Below are 15,126 nucleotides of genomic sequence, written 5' to 3' on the forward strand. Positions count from 1 at the left end.
ATGGGTAAACCATAGCAATGAGAGGAATACATATGAAAATTATTGGTTTCATGAAAGGTACAAAAAAAAAGGCAACTGCAGGTGTACATCACATAGCAAAGAGTAAGTTAAACAATGAAACAATTTACAGGATTAGTAATATTACAACCATTTTTGTTGGTGAAGCCATAATGCAAGAATAAACTGAAGTCCAAATAATAAGAATCAAAAGTACATAATGTGTTGCGAAAACTGGTACCAGAATGAAGTAATTAAACACAAGAAGATATGTATCAGCATAAAACCGAAAATCCATGAAATGATAAAATTATTAACGGAATAATGATAGTTACACCAAAATGAATATCTCATGCAGTTTCAAGGAAAAACAAACTAGCTCAACTAAATACTTTAAACAACGTGGCAACATGAGGAAAAGAAAAAAGCTTTGGAATTGTTTTACATCTTGTACGACAATGTTACTTCATAATAAGAGTATTCTCTTAAACAGAGTCATCTAGGGGCTCAGGGAAGCAATTCTTTTCAAATTACAGTTTGGAAACAACACCCAAATATATAAGGTCATTCCTTTCAAATTACCGTTTGGAAACAACACACAAATATGTAAGTACGACTGGAAAATTTAGGTAGGCTAAACATTAATTGAAAGTATCAGGGGAGACCCATTATGAAGAAGAGCAAAGTAACTTGTCAGCTTTACCTTTTACTGCAGATAATATCTGAAGAATTAATTTCAATGAGTCCTTAACTTTACAGAGATGCAGAAGTGTCTTGTTCCTCTGAAAAATATAAAGAACAAAATGGTAATCAGCAGCGTAGTTACAAGAGGATGGAGGGTAGGCCCCAGGAACCACCGACTGTTTAGGGTTTTTATGATATCCAATTCTGCCTAGCTCCTAGGTTGCCATCCAGTCAATTTGGCCGTGATAATCTTGGCAAATCTATCCCCAAGTGTCCCAAATATCTAAACGCCAGTGGTAAATAGCACCTCGACTTAACTCAAAATATCACATATTGTTTACTTGACACTTATAGAGCCTAGCTTTCATGTGGTAATCAATAAGATTTGAAAAAGAATTTTGTCTAAATACAACACAAACACTTTAAACAGCTAATGTTAGAAATGAAAAGAAAAGTACTAATCAATAATAACAAATATAAACAAACCGTAACTTTTATTCTGTCTCTTACCACCATGCATGTCTGTTCAAACAAAACAAACTGACCAAAAATAATTCTTTATGAACGTCTCGATTAACTAGAATTTCCCAAGAAACAATAACATATAAGAGAAGTTTTAGTGTGCAAACAAAACAAATACTTAAAACAGCTAACACAAAAGTAAAAAATAGATATCATAAATGATCATAAATTAAAGCCAGTAACTATCAATAGCTGTCGCTTACACTCACGAATGGTTGACCCGTACCATATTTTGGTCTTCCGCTTCACGTACAAATCTTGACCTATAACAATTCTAAATTATAATTATTATAATTTTCTTTAATCATTATATTACAATTTTCTTATGTTAACAATTAGTATAACAAACACAAACAAAAACTGTAGAACTATCAGAAGACAAATTTCAGGCAGCAACTATGAACAAGCGGGAAGGTTTGATCATTTCTCTCCTGCTCCTGCCTCTCTCTCCGTCTCTCATATGGCCTTCCCATACACCAAGATGATATATATATATACATATATCTGGCCAATTCCCTGATCAACTTTGTTAACGTAGGTTGCATAAAATATACAAAATCACTAACCTCATTACAGGTTACTATATTATAAGAAATAATTTCATAGATTTTTGTTTATTCTCCATAGATTTGAGACACTTTAAAAGCCTAGCTTGTATACTAAGATTTTCATCCTCTGAGCGAAGCCATACAATAATCGTCCTTATCTACTCTGAGCATTGGATAGACTCCTGGTGATCAAGATTGCTGTTTTGGTTGTCCGTTTCCCTTGTTACTGCTGCGCCTCACTGCACACCATACATGAGTGCCTTCCACAGTATTAGGGACAACTGCTAGGCCTCACTGTAGCTACTTCTGGGACGGTTGCCAATCTTCCTCGTATTCCCTCATGACCACAGCGCCAAACCGACTCCCGCCATCAGGCCGAAACGCACAAACATTTCTGACAAAATTGAGACAACCGCTTTCGCGTCAGTTTTGACACCAAGTGAATTTAAACGACAATTTCGCTCAAGATGCTTGGTTTTTCGTTCATGGATTGAACAGAAGCAACCAACGATGGTTGCTACTGCCCAATCCATGAAGTCCCCCCCACCACGGAAAGGTAACCAAGCTTCGGGGGGGATGGGTGTTTACCCTGACGCCAACGGAGAAACTCAATACAATATTTTTATTATAACTTTCCTTAATCTTGAAAAATGAATCAATCAGAGGTAAGAATAGCCCCAGTCATATGAAGATTGGCTAACCGAATCCTTGCGCATTGTGTAGAAAGTGATTTCTTTGAGGGTTGCTTTATGGAAGGCACGGTAGCGTCGGAAGAGTTTCATTTTTTCTTTGAAGACGAAGGAAATTATCCCCGTAAATTTATGTATTTTTTTTGGCGGGATAATGTTCCCATTTTTTTTTCTTTCTTTGTTTTTCAACGTCCCTACGTAGATATTATGTGTCATCCACTACTGGGAGAAAGCCAGACTTCCGCTAGATTAACGTAATCCTTGGCGGGGCGAAACTAAAGTTGTCTTGGTGTTGGTTCCTCAGTGATAACCCAAACACAAACACAAACACGCCTCCAGTGTCCACTCTAGGGGCGCGTTCTCCTGCAGCACCAGCAGGAAGAAAGAACTCAGGTTCCTCACCAACTGAATCTTTTGGCACGGGGAGCGTGTGTCATCTCGACACGCCTTTTAACGCCCGTGCGTGGTGCGGAGTGCAGTCGGTCTGTAACGTAGGACATGTCATGTGTTATTGGTCCCAGTCGGTCTAGAACGCTGGGCCTGACATGTGTTGGGGGACCAAGTCGGTCTTGAATGGTGGGCCTGACAGGTCTTGAGACCTGCCATGTCTCCCTGAAGGTGGGCCTGACAAGTGGGGTGGGCTGCATTTCCTCATGGATGGTGGGTCTGGTAGGGCGTGTGGGCTGCAGTGCCACTTGAGTGAGCGAGGTCACTTGGTCAGCATCATTGGGACGGTGAGGTTTCACTTTTGCACAGCGACCGTTGACGGAAAGTGGTGTCACGTCGGCAAGAAGTGCCTTCTTGTAGGAGGCATAGCAGGAGTACTGGATGACGGCAATCCCGCGGTGGTTCTCGTACGTGGATGCAGCCAGGATACTTCTTCGTGGCGGGGCTCGCTTCGCCGTTGGTGGATGTGGCCCTCCCCGCCACATGGTCACAGTGGTTGACCTACTTTACGTCAAAACATTACGAGGTCAACCTTCACCAAATCCATATGGCGTTCATACCAGCTTCACCCATATTCCATTTCCTCCAATTCCACTTCTGGGTATTCCACCTCCATATCCACACAGCCAAATTCCACTCTATCCATGACTTCCACGTCTAGGTATTCCACCAATTTCACTCCATCCATCTCTTCAACGTCTGGGTATTCCACCTCCATATCCACACAGCCAAGTTCCACTCCATCCATCACTTCCACGTCTGGGTATTCCACCTCCATGTCCACACAGCCATAGCCCATGTCAAATACATGGACATATTCAAATTCCATCTCCTGGACAAAGGAGGATCGTCCTACCTCCTTGGTGAACATTATTATATTGAAGTGTTCGAGGAAAGGTTGAGGGAGCTTGCAAGGCGGAGCAGAGATGTTCACTCGACAGAGGTCACAGCTCAAATGATGCTCTCGTCCCGGCTCCCGCCCTTATATAACCTGGGAACTGATCATATCCTAGCATAGCTTAATATAGAGAAGTCTAATATAGTGAAATTAATACTTTAATACAGTTAAGTTTATTTCTCAATAGTTTGATACATGTGCCTGACAACAGTTCCTTCACCCGTACAATGTCCTGTCACAGAACACAAGGATTGTCAATATAATTCGTTTTTATCAGCAGAAATTAGATTAAAGTGACTAAAGATAAGTGGTTTAATATGTTATGTGTGTTCTCTGTCATCATAAAAATGGCCATCTACCCTGATGTGTAAAGAAAACATCAATTTTGCCGAGGCTGTGGTGAAGATAAGAACACAATGTGGTCATACAATGGTGTAGTCAAGATGTGTTAGAACTGTAGTGAAGATGGGAGTGTAGTGAAGAGGAGGATTTAGTGAAAATATATATGTTTCTTCACGCTGAGCCATTCCGTATAGATGAATATATCTATAATCTAATTGCGGTAAATTACCATATGACTTTAACGGCATCAGCCAGCAGGAAAAATGTCGGATATAGGAGTGACTGAATATTTTGTCGGGTACAGAAATAATTGAATATTTGGTACGCTCGATCAAAATGCTTTTTATAGGCAAATAATTTCTGATTTTTCAAATGATCTTTTCCATCTGTTGGAACTGGTGTAAGTAATTAAAGATATGAAAACCGATGGAAAAGTTCAGTTTAACGCTTTTACGAATGTCTTGCTGCGTGTTTGGGAAGAGCAGTAAACTACAGGAATATATTGGTCTAATGTCCCCTGCTCGTCCAACAGCAGATATTGTATGGTCTGAGACATTATTTCTGGTGGAGGTGGACTCTCTCCGCCATTGCGTAAATCACTTCCACAAACTTGCGCCATTTTGCACAAATACAGATCCGATATGATGCACTTCCCAGCTCTGTTACGTTATGGACCCAAGCCATCCTAGCCTAGCCTAGCCTACATGAAAAGTTGTGGAATAATGTGCAACATTTCTCCTTTATTACAAGTGATAATAAACCTAGGCTATACAGCAACCAGGAACGTCCATATTTGTCTAACTTCTCACATGTCTGTGTCATCTGTCTGCAAACATGTCGACCATCACCATAAGGGCAATTGCGGCTTTTGATTTTGAATATCACACGTTTCCTCTCTGCCGTGAGATCTTCATACTTAAATAAAATGGTGGGCCGTAAGAAATATATGTTCATCGAAGGTCAACTATATGGCTCAGTTCCATCATCAGTTTCTAAGAAAACTGAAAAGGTGAGGTCCCAGCGAGATTCGAACTCGGATTGCTGGATCCAAAGTCTAGAGTGCTAACCCTTACACCATGGGACCTGATAAGAAAAGATGTGATTTCATCTAAATGTTTTACATATAATCAACCAGAGGCCATTCCTCCCTCCCTGCCTGCAGGGTTCAAGGTTTTCTAGAAGGTTCTCGAAGATTCTGGGTAGGAACTGCCATTGAGAGGACGTACTTATACGTATCATTAATGATATTGTTGTTGACTTTCTGATTTAGAAAGATAGATAGATAGATAGATAGATCGATAGATAGATAGGTAAAAAACAGATTTTAGATAGATCGATAGATAGGTAAGGTTGTATATGTCAATTTTCACAGAAATCAGTGATATCTGCGTTATTCTGCAAGAAATACATGTACATGGATGTGGTGATAATATGGGTTAGGTATAAGACCAGTCGTGTTGAGATTGTAGTGAATGTGACCATTGACTTCAACCTTAATAGTGTAGTGAAGATAAAGTTGTAGTGAAGATAAATCTTGAAGTGACTCATAAGGTTGTTGTGAGTACAAGGATGCATCGTAAATGAGTACTTCCTACCTGAAAGTCAACAATTACAAAATTGATCAAGTATAACAACATCCTCGGACAACCAACTACAAACACCAACCATAGAGTGAACCTGACTGTCATCTAACGACGACCTCTCAAAGGTAATGATCTTACCAGAATCTTCGAGAACCTTCTAGAAAACCTTGAACCCTGCAGGCAGGGAGGGAGGAATGGCCTCTGGTTGATTATATGTAAAACATTTAGATGAAATCACATCTTTTCTTATCAGGTCCCATGGTGTAAGGGTTAACACTCTGGACTCTGGATCCAGCAATCCGAGTTCGAATCTCGGTGGGACCTCATCTTTTCAGTTTTCTTCGATACTAATGATGGCCACATTATTCTGTACGTTATATATACATTCATATATATACATAAATATGTATATATAAACATATACATGGAATAATATGGTTTTATGAATAGCCGGAGACCATTCCTCCCTCCTTGCCTACAGAGTTCATAGTTTTCTGGAAGGTTCTAGAAGATTCTGGTGAGATAATTGCCATTGAGAGGACATTGTTATACTTCATATATCAATGATTCTATTATTGTTGACTTTCAGATAAAGATATATATATATATATATATATATATATATATATACATATATATATATATATATATATATATATATATATATATATATATATATATATATATATATATATATATATATATATAGATAGATAGATAGATAGATAGATAGTTAGATTGATAGACTGATAGAGCGATATTTAGATAGGTATATAGATAGATAAGTTTCATCAATACTGTATCTTACGCTATCTCCTGTTGCTGGACATATGTTCAACCAGCATTGGGAAAACCTCCAGTAGACCTTAATGTAAAGCAAGATAATAACAAAACCTGCAATAAAAGAATACGATCAACTCCCCAGTGCAGAAATATTGTGACCAGAAAGTCTTCTAGCAAGATGTCAGACGCTTCCACGGCAATCACGAACATAGCATGAAATATCTGAAAGTCAACAATAACAAAACTAATGATGATAATGAAACTATAACAAGAAAAATGATAAACATATGGAAAATAGTGCTCTAGATTATGCTTCTAGAAAACAAACTTTAACGAAAACTGTGAAAAGAAATACCCATCTGGCTGATACGACACAGTAAAAGGACCATCCCACAACCAACTCTAAACTGAACCTGACTGTCCCCTAACAACGTCCTCTCAATGGTATTTATCTTACCAGAATCTCGTAGAACTTTCCAGAAAATCAAGAACTCTGCAGGCAAGGAGGGAGGAATGGCCTCTGGCTGCTGATGATAACCACATTATTCTATATATATACTTTTACCTACAACCGAAGGTTGACCGGCCAGCCCAAGTGGCTACAGAGGTTGTATCCATGAAAGAAACGGACCCACCAGCAGACGATTTCGGTTGGCAGGTTGTATGGAAGAAGAGAAAAAAGAAGGTTGCCCAACCAGCCCAACCAGAAGGGTGTAGCAAAGAAACGAAAGAAGGCTGCCCAACCAACCTGGGTGGTAGTAAGGATGGCTGCTCCACAACCCCAGGTCGTTAGGCAAACTGTAGCCATGGAAGAAAGGAAGGCTGCTCATCCACCAGCCCAGGTACCGAGTGAGCGTGTAGCTTTGGTAGCTGACCCACCAGTCCGGGTAGAAAGCTACTCCCAGATGGCTATGTCGGGTGCAGCAAAGAAGCAAACCCCACAACTTCTCCTCGAGGTTTGAAAGCCTGCACCCAAAAAGATGAAGACGAAGGTTGCCACACTACCCAATGCACCACCACATGTCTAGGAAGGGAAAAGGTGGACAGAATGGCTGGAGGTCCCACTCCAACAACAAAATCACCTTAGGAGCCAAGTTCCATCCATTATTGAAAATATATATGTATATATATATATATATATATATATATATATATATATATATATATATATATATATATATATATATATATATATATATACATATATATATATATATATATATATATATATATATATATATATATATATATATATATATGTATATATATATATATATATATATATATATATATATATATATATATATATATATATATATATATATATATATACATATATATATTTTTTTTTTATATTTTTATTATACTTTGTCGCTGTCTCCCGCGTTTGCGAGGTAGCGCAAGGAAACAGAGGAAAGAAATGGCCCAACCCCCACCATACACATGTATATACATACGTCCACACACGCAAATATACAATCCTACACAGCTTTCCATGGTTTACCCCAGACGCTTCACATGCCTTGATTCAATCCACTGACAGCACGTCAACCCCGGAATACCACATCGCTCCAATTCACTCTATTCCTTGCCCTCCTTTCACTCTCCTGCATGCTCAGGCCCCGATCACACAAAATCTTTTTCACTCCATCTTTCCACCTCCAATTTGGTCTCCCTCTTCTCCTCGTTCCCTCCACCTCCGACACATATATCCTCTTGGTCAATCTTTCCTCACTCATTCTCTCCATGTGCCCAAACCACTTCAAAACACCCTCTTCTGCTCTCTCAACCACGCTCTTTTTATTTCCACACATCTCTCTTACCCCTACGTTACTCACTCGATCAAACCACCTCACACCACACATTGTCCTCAAACATCTCATTTCCAGCACATCCATCCTCCTGCGCACAACTCTATCCATAGCCCACGCCTCGCAACCATACAACATTGTTGGAACCACTATTCCTTCAAACATACCCATTTTTGCTTTCCGAGATAATGTTCTCAACTTCCACACATTCTTCAAGGCCCCCAGAATTTTCGCCCCCTCCCCCACCCTACGATCCACTTCCGCTTCCATGGTTTCATCCGCTGCCAGATCCACTCCGAGATATCTAAGACACTTCACTTCCTCCAGTTTTTCTCCATTCAAACTCACCTCCCAGTTGACTTGACCCTCAACCCTACTGTACCTAATAACCTTGCTCTTATTCACATTTACTCTTAACTTTCTTCTTCCACACACTTTACCAAACTCAGTCACCAGCTTCTGCAGTTTCTCACATGAATCATCCACCAGCGCTGTATCATCAGCGAACAACAACTGACTCACTTCCCAAGCTCTCTCATCCCCAACAGACTTCATACTTGCCCCTCTTTCCAAAACTGTTGCATTTACCTCCCTAACAACCCCATCCATAAACAAATTAAACAACCATGGAGACATCACACACCCCTGCCGCAAACCTACATTCACTGAGAACCAATCACTTTCCTCTCTTCCTACACGTACACATGCCTTACATCCTCGATAAAAACTTTTCACTGCTTCTAACAACTTTCCTCCCACACCATATATTCTTAATACCTTCCGCAGAGCATCTCTATCAACTCTATCATATGCCTTCTCCAGATCCATAAATGCTACATACAAATCCATTTGCTTTTCTAAGTATTTCTCACATACATTCTTCAAAGCAAACACCTGATCCACACATCCTCTACCACTTCTGAAACCACACTGCTCTTCCCCAATCTGATGCTCTGTACATGCCTTCACCCTCTCAATCAATACCCTCCCATATAATTTACCAGGAATACTCAACAAACTTATACCTCTGTAATTTGAGCACTCACTCTTATCCCCTTTGCCTTTGTACAATGGCACTATGCACGCATTCCGCCAATCCTCAGGCACCTCACCATGAGTCATACAAACATTAAATAACCTTACCAACCAGTCAATAATACAGTCACCCCCTTTTTTAATAAATTCCACTGCAATACCATCCAAACCTGCTGCCTTGCCGGCTTTCATCTTCCGCAAAGCTTTCACTACCTCTTCTCTGTTTACCAAATCATTTTCCCTAACCCTCTCACTTTGCACACCACCTCGACCAAAACACCCTATATCTTCCACTCTGTCATCAAACACATTCAACAAACCTTCAAAATACTCACTCCATCTCCTTCTCACATCACCACTACTTGTTATCACCTCCCCATTTGCGCCCTTCATTGAAGTTCCCATTTGCTCCCTTGTCTTACGCACTTTATTTACCTCCTTCCAGAACATCTTTTTATTCTCCCTAAAATTTAATGATACTCTCTCACCCCAACTCTCATTTGCCCTTTTTTTCACCTCTAGCACCTTTCTCTTGACCTCCTGTCTCTTTCTTTTATACATCTCCCACTCAATTGCATTTTTTCCCTGCAAAAATCGTCCAAATGCCTCTCTCTTTTCTTTCACTAATACTCTTACTTCTTCATCCCACCACTCACGACCCTTTCTAATCAACCCACCTCCCACTCTTCTCATGCCACAAGCATCTTTTGCGCAATCCATCACTGATTCCCTAAATACATCCCATTCCTCCCCCACTCCCCTTACTTCCATTGTTCTCACCTTTTTCCATTCTGTACTCAGTCTCTCCTGGTACTTCCTCACACAGGTCTCCTTCCCAAGCTCACTTACTCTCACCACCCTCTTCTCCCCAACATTCACTCTTCTTTTCTGAAAACCTATACAAATCTTCACCTTAGCCTCCACAAGATAATGATCAGACATCCCTCCAGTTGCACCTCTCAGCACATTAACATCCAAAAGTCTCTCTTTCGCACGCCTGTCAATTAACACGTAATCCAATAACGCTCTCTGGCCATCTCTCCTACTTACATAAGTATACTTATGTATATCTCGCTTTTTAAATCAGGTATTCCCAATCATCAGTCCTTTTTCAGCACATAAATCTACAAGCTCTTCACCATTTCCATTTACAACACTGAACACCCCATGTATACCAATTATTCCCTCAACTGCCACATTACTCACCTTTGCATTCAAATCACCCATCACTATAACCCGGTCTCGTGCATCAAAACCAGTAACACACTCATTCAGCTGCTCCCAAAACACTTGCCTCTCATGATCTTTCTTCTCATGCCCAGGTGCATATGCACCAATAATCACCCACCTCTCTCCATCAACTTTCAGTTTTACCCATATTAATCGAGAATTTGCTTTCTTACATTCTATCACATACTTCCACAACTCCTGTTTCAGGAGTATTGCTACTCCTTCCCTTGCTTTTGTCCTCTCACTAACCCCTGACTTTACTCCCCAGACATTCCCAAACCACTCTTTCCCTTTACCCTTGAGCTTCGTTTCACTCAGAGCCAAAACATCCAGGTTCCTTTCCTCAAACATACTACCTATCTCTCCTTTTTTCACATCTTGGTTACATCCACACACATTTAGGCACCCCACTCTGAGCCTTCGAGGAGGATGAGCACTCCCCGCGTGACTCCTTCTTCTGTTTCCCATTTTAGAAAGTTAATACAAGGAGGGGAGGATTTCTGGCCCCCCGCTCCCGTCCCCTCTAGTCGCTTTCTACTACACGCGAGGAATACGTGGGAAGTATTCTTTCACCCCTATCCCCAGGGATAATATACATATATATATACATATACACATACACACACATACACATACATACGCACATATATACACACACACACACATACATATATATATACATATGAAAAATGTAAGAAACAATTTAGAGAACTGAAACTTCTAGCTTGAAATGAATGAAAAAATGAATGTCACATAATGGTTCAACCTCTGGCTATGGAAAAAAGGAAATGAATAATTTATTTACACAAACGTCAATAGCAGTTCTCATCAATTTAACCACTGTATCAATAAGCTTCAATGTCTAAGCTACATTTTTCTCCAATTTCACTATTTTCTTCTTAAAACACCATATATGAAAACTATCACTCCAGTAACACAACTATAAACATTTACTTCCCCTTTAAAAAAGTTCTGGGGAAGTCTGTCTCGATACACTGCGGGAAACTCTACCACCTGGCGAGGTTTGTGTTGCAATATATATATATATATATATATATATATATATATATATATATATATAAGAGTATTAGTGAAAGAGAAGAGAGAGGCATTTGGACGATGTTTGCAGGGAAAAAATGCAATTGAGTGGGAGAAGTATAAAAGAAAGAGACAGGAGGTCAAGAGAAAGGTGCAAGAGGTGAAAAAAAGGGCAAATGAGAGTTGGGGTGAGAGACTATCAGTAAATTTTAGGGAGAATAAAAAGATGTTCTGGAAGGAGGTAAATAGGGTGCGTAAGACAAGGGAGCAAATGGGAACTTCAGTGAAGGGCGTAAATGGGGAGGTGATAACAAGTAGCGGTGATGTGAGAAGGAGATGGAATGAGTATTTTGAAGGTTTGTTGAATGTGTCTGATGACAGAGTGGCAGATATAGGGTGTTTTGGTCGAGGTGGTGTGCAAAGTGAGAGGGTTAGGGAAAATGATTTGGTAAACAGAGAAGAGGTAGTAAAAGCTTTGCGGAAGATGAAAGCCGGCAAGGCAGCAGGTTTGGATGGTATTGCAGTGGAATTTATTAAGAAAGGGGGTGACTGTATTGTTGACTGGTTGGTAAGGTTATTTAATGTATGTATGACTCATGGTGAGGTGCCTGAGGATTGGCGGGATGCGTGCATAGTGCCATTGTACAAAGGCAAAGGGGATAAGAGTGAGTGCTCAAATTACAGAGGTATAAGTTTGTTGAGTATTCCTGGTAAATTATATGGGAGGGTATTGATTGAGAGGGTGAAGGCATGTACAGAGCATCAGATTGGGGAAGAGCAGTGCGGTTTCAGAAGTGGTAGAGGATGTGTGGATCAGTTGTTTGCTTTGAAGAATGTATGTGAGAAATACTTAGAAAAGCAAATGGATTTGTATGTAGCATTTATGGATCTGGAGAAGGCATATGATAGAGTTGATAGAGATGCTCTGTGGAAGGTATTAAGAATATATGGTGTGGGAGGCAAGTTGTTAGAAGCAGTGAAAAGTTTTTATCGAGGATGTAAGGCATGTGTACGTGTAGGAAGAGAGGAAAGTGATTGGTTCTCAGTGAATGTAGGTTTGCGGCAGGGGTGTGTGATGTCTCCATGGTTGTTTAATTTGTTTATGGATGGGGTTGTAAGGGAGGTAAATGCAAGAGTCCTGGAAAGAGGGGCAAGTATGAAGTCTGTTGGGGATGAGAGAGCTTGGGAAGTGAGTCAGTTGTTGTTCGCTGATGATACAGCGCTGGTGGCTGATTCATGTGAGAAACTGCAGAAGCTGGTGACTGAGTTTGGTAAAGTGTGTGGAAGAAGAAAGTTGAGAGTAAATGTGAATAAGAGCAAGGTTATTAGGTACAGTAGGGGTTAGGGTCAAGTCAATTGGGAGGTGAGTTTGAATGGAGAAAAACTGGAGGAAGTGAAGTGTTTTAGATATCTGGGAGTGGATCTGTCAGCGGATGGAACCATGGAAGCGGAAGTGGATCATAGGGTGGGGGAGGGGGCGAAAATTTTGGGAGCCTTGAAAAATGTGTGGAAGTCGAGAACATTATCTCGGAAAGCAAAAATGGGTATGTTTGAGGGAATAGTGGTTCCAACAATGTTGTATGGTTGCGAGGCGTGGGCTATGGATAGAGATGTGCGCAGGAGGATGGATGTGCTGGAAATGAGATGTTTGAGGACAATGTGTGGTGTGAGGTGGTTTGATCGAGTAAGTAACGTAAGGGTAAGAGAGATGTGTGGAAATAAAAAGAGCGTGGTTGAGAGAGCAGAAGAGGGTGTTTTGAAATGGTTTGGGCACATGGAGAGAATGAGTGAGGAGAGATTGACCAAGAGGATATATGTGTCGGAGGTGGAGGGAACGAGGAGAAGAGGGAGACCAAATTGGAGGTGGAAAGATGGAGTGAAAAAGATTTTGTGTGATCGGGGCCTGAACATGCAGGAGGGTGAAAGGGGGCAAGAAATAGAGTGAATTGGAGTCATGTGGTATACAGGGGTTGACGTGCTGTCAGTGGATTGAAGCAAGGCATGTGAAGCGTCTGGGGTAAACCATGGAAAGCTGTGTAGGTATGTATATTTGCGTGTGTGGACGTGTGTATGTACATGTGTATGGGGGGGGGTTGGGCCATTTCTTTCGTCTGTTTCCTTGCGCTACCTCGCAAACGCGGGAGACAGCGACAAAGTATAAAAAAAAAAAAAAAAAAAATATATATATATATATATATATATATATATATATATATATATATATATATATATATATATATATATATATATATATATATATACACACACAAACTACATTCCAACTTACATATGAATAGAATCATCAAGCTTCACTATATTAACTTTACTATATTTGATTATAAACAAGGTCTAACCGAGGTTACTTGGTTGAGCAAGACGTGAGAATATCATCAATTGGCCCTCCAGCCCTGGGTTGAAATTTTCGTTCTGACGTATTTCGAGTTCAGTGCTGATACAGGACCATTGATTAGAGGACTATCTTGTTAATCTGTGTTACTTCGCCTGACCCAGTCCACGTCTTCAATGGCCTTCTGTTACTACAAACGGGATTACAAAGGAAAGGCTTCCTTTGTTAGTTTCATGAATACCTTCGTTCAAATGAAGGGAAAGACTATTACTATGAAGCGGTACATTATCAGCAGGAAAGAGCTGCAGCAACGGTATGAAAGTTACTGCAAGATACATAACGAGCCCGTGGCTTCCAACGTAAACATCGGCCGCCATTTGGGTTCACTCGGCATCATGTGTGACACCAAGATTGGACCCGTTGGGAAACAGGAACGATACTATTCTGGTATCATGTGGCTCGATGGCGCAGGATCACCAACTGAAATGCAAAGAAAATGGAGAAAGCCGCCCAAACGTATCATGAAGGCAGTGCAAGAGAAGATCGAGAGGAATCGGTTGAGAGACGATATCGCTCACAGTATATTGAAATTTATACCCAAGACTTCCCCTGATCTCCAGACACAGCCAGTCACAGAGACCACCAGCCCCGCTTCTCAGACACAGCAAGTCACAGAGACCAACAGCCCCGCTCCCCAGACACAGCCAGACACAGAGATCACCAGCCCCGCTTCCCAGACACAGCAAGTCACAGAGACCACCAGCCCCGCTCCCCAGACACAGTCAGTCACAGAGACCACCAGCACCGCTCCCCAGACACAGCAAGTCACAGAGGCCACCAGCCCCGCTCTCCAGACACAGCCAGACACACAGCCCACTAGCCCCGTCCCCCACACAGAGCCACAAGATCCTGATATTGAGGAAGCAAATGAATTTCTCGATGATTTTTTGCTTTCACTGGAGAAGAACTGATGAGTTCCTTATAGACAAGACAAAATGTTCAAAAAGGAATCTATATAAGTTCACTTATGGAGTGAGATCTTTGACGGAGCAGTGCTGCCTATAGCACAGCCTACCAAAGGGTGATCTTTGCTGTCGTGCAGTAACCTCATGAGGGCGGAGTCCGGCTACACGTTCTTTACCGAGGAAAAGATCTCTGCACTAATATTGAGT

This window comes from Panulirus ornatus, chromosome 70 (assembly GCF_036320965.1).
Source record: "Panulirus ornatus isolate Po-2019 chromosome 70, ASM3632096v1, whole genome shotgun sequence".
NCBI lineage: Eukaryota > Metazoa > Arthropoda > Malacostraca > Decapoda > Palinuridae > Panulirus > Panulirus ornatus.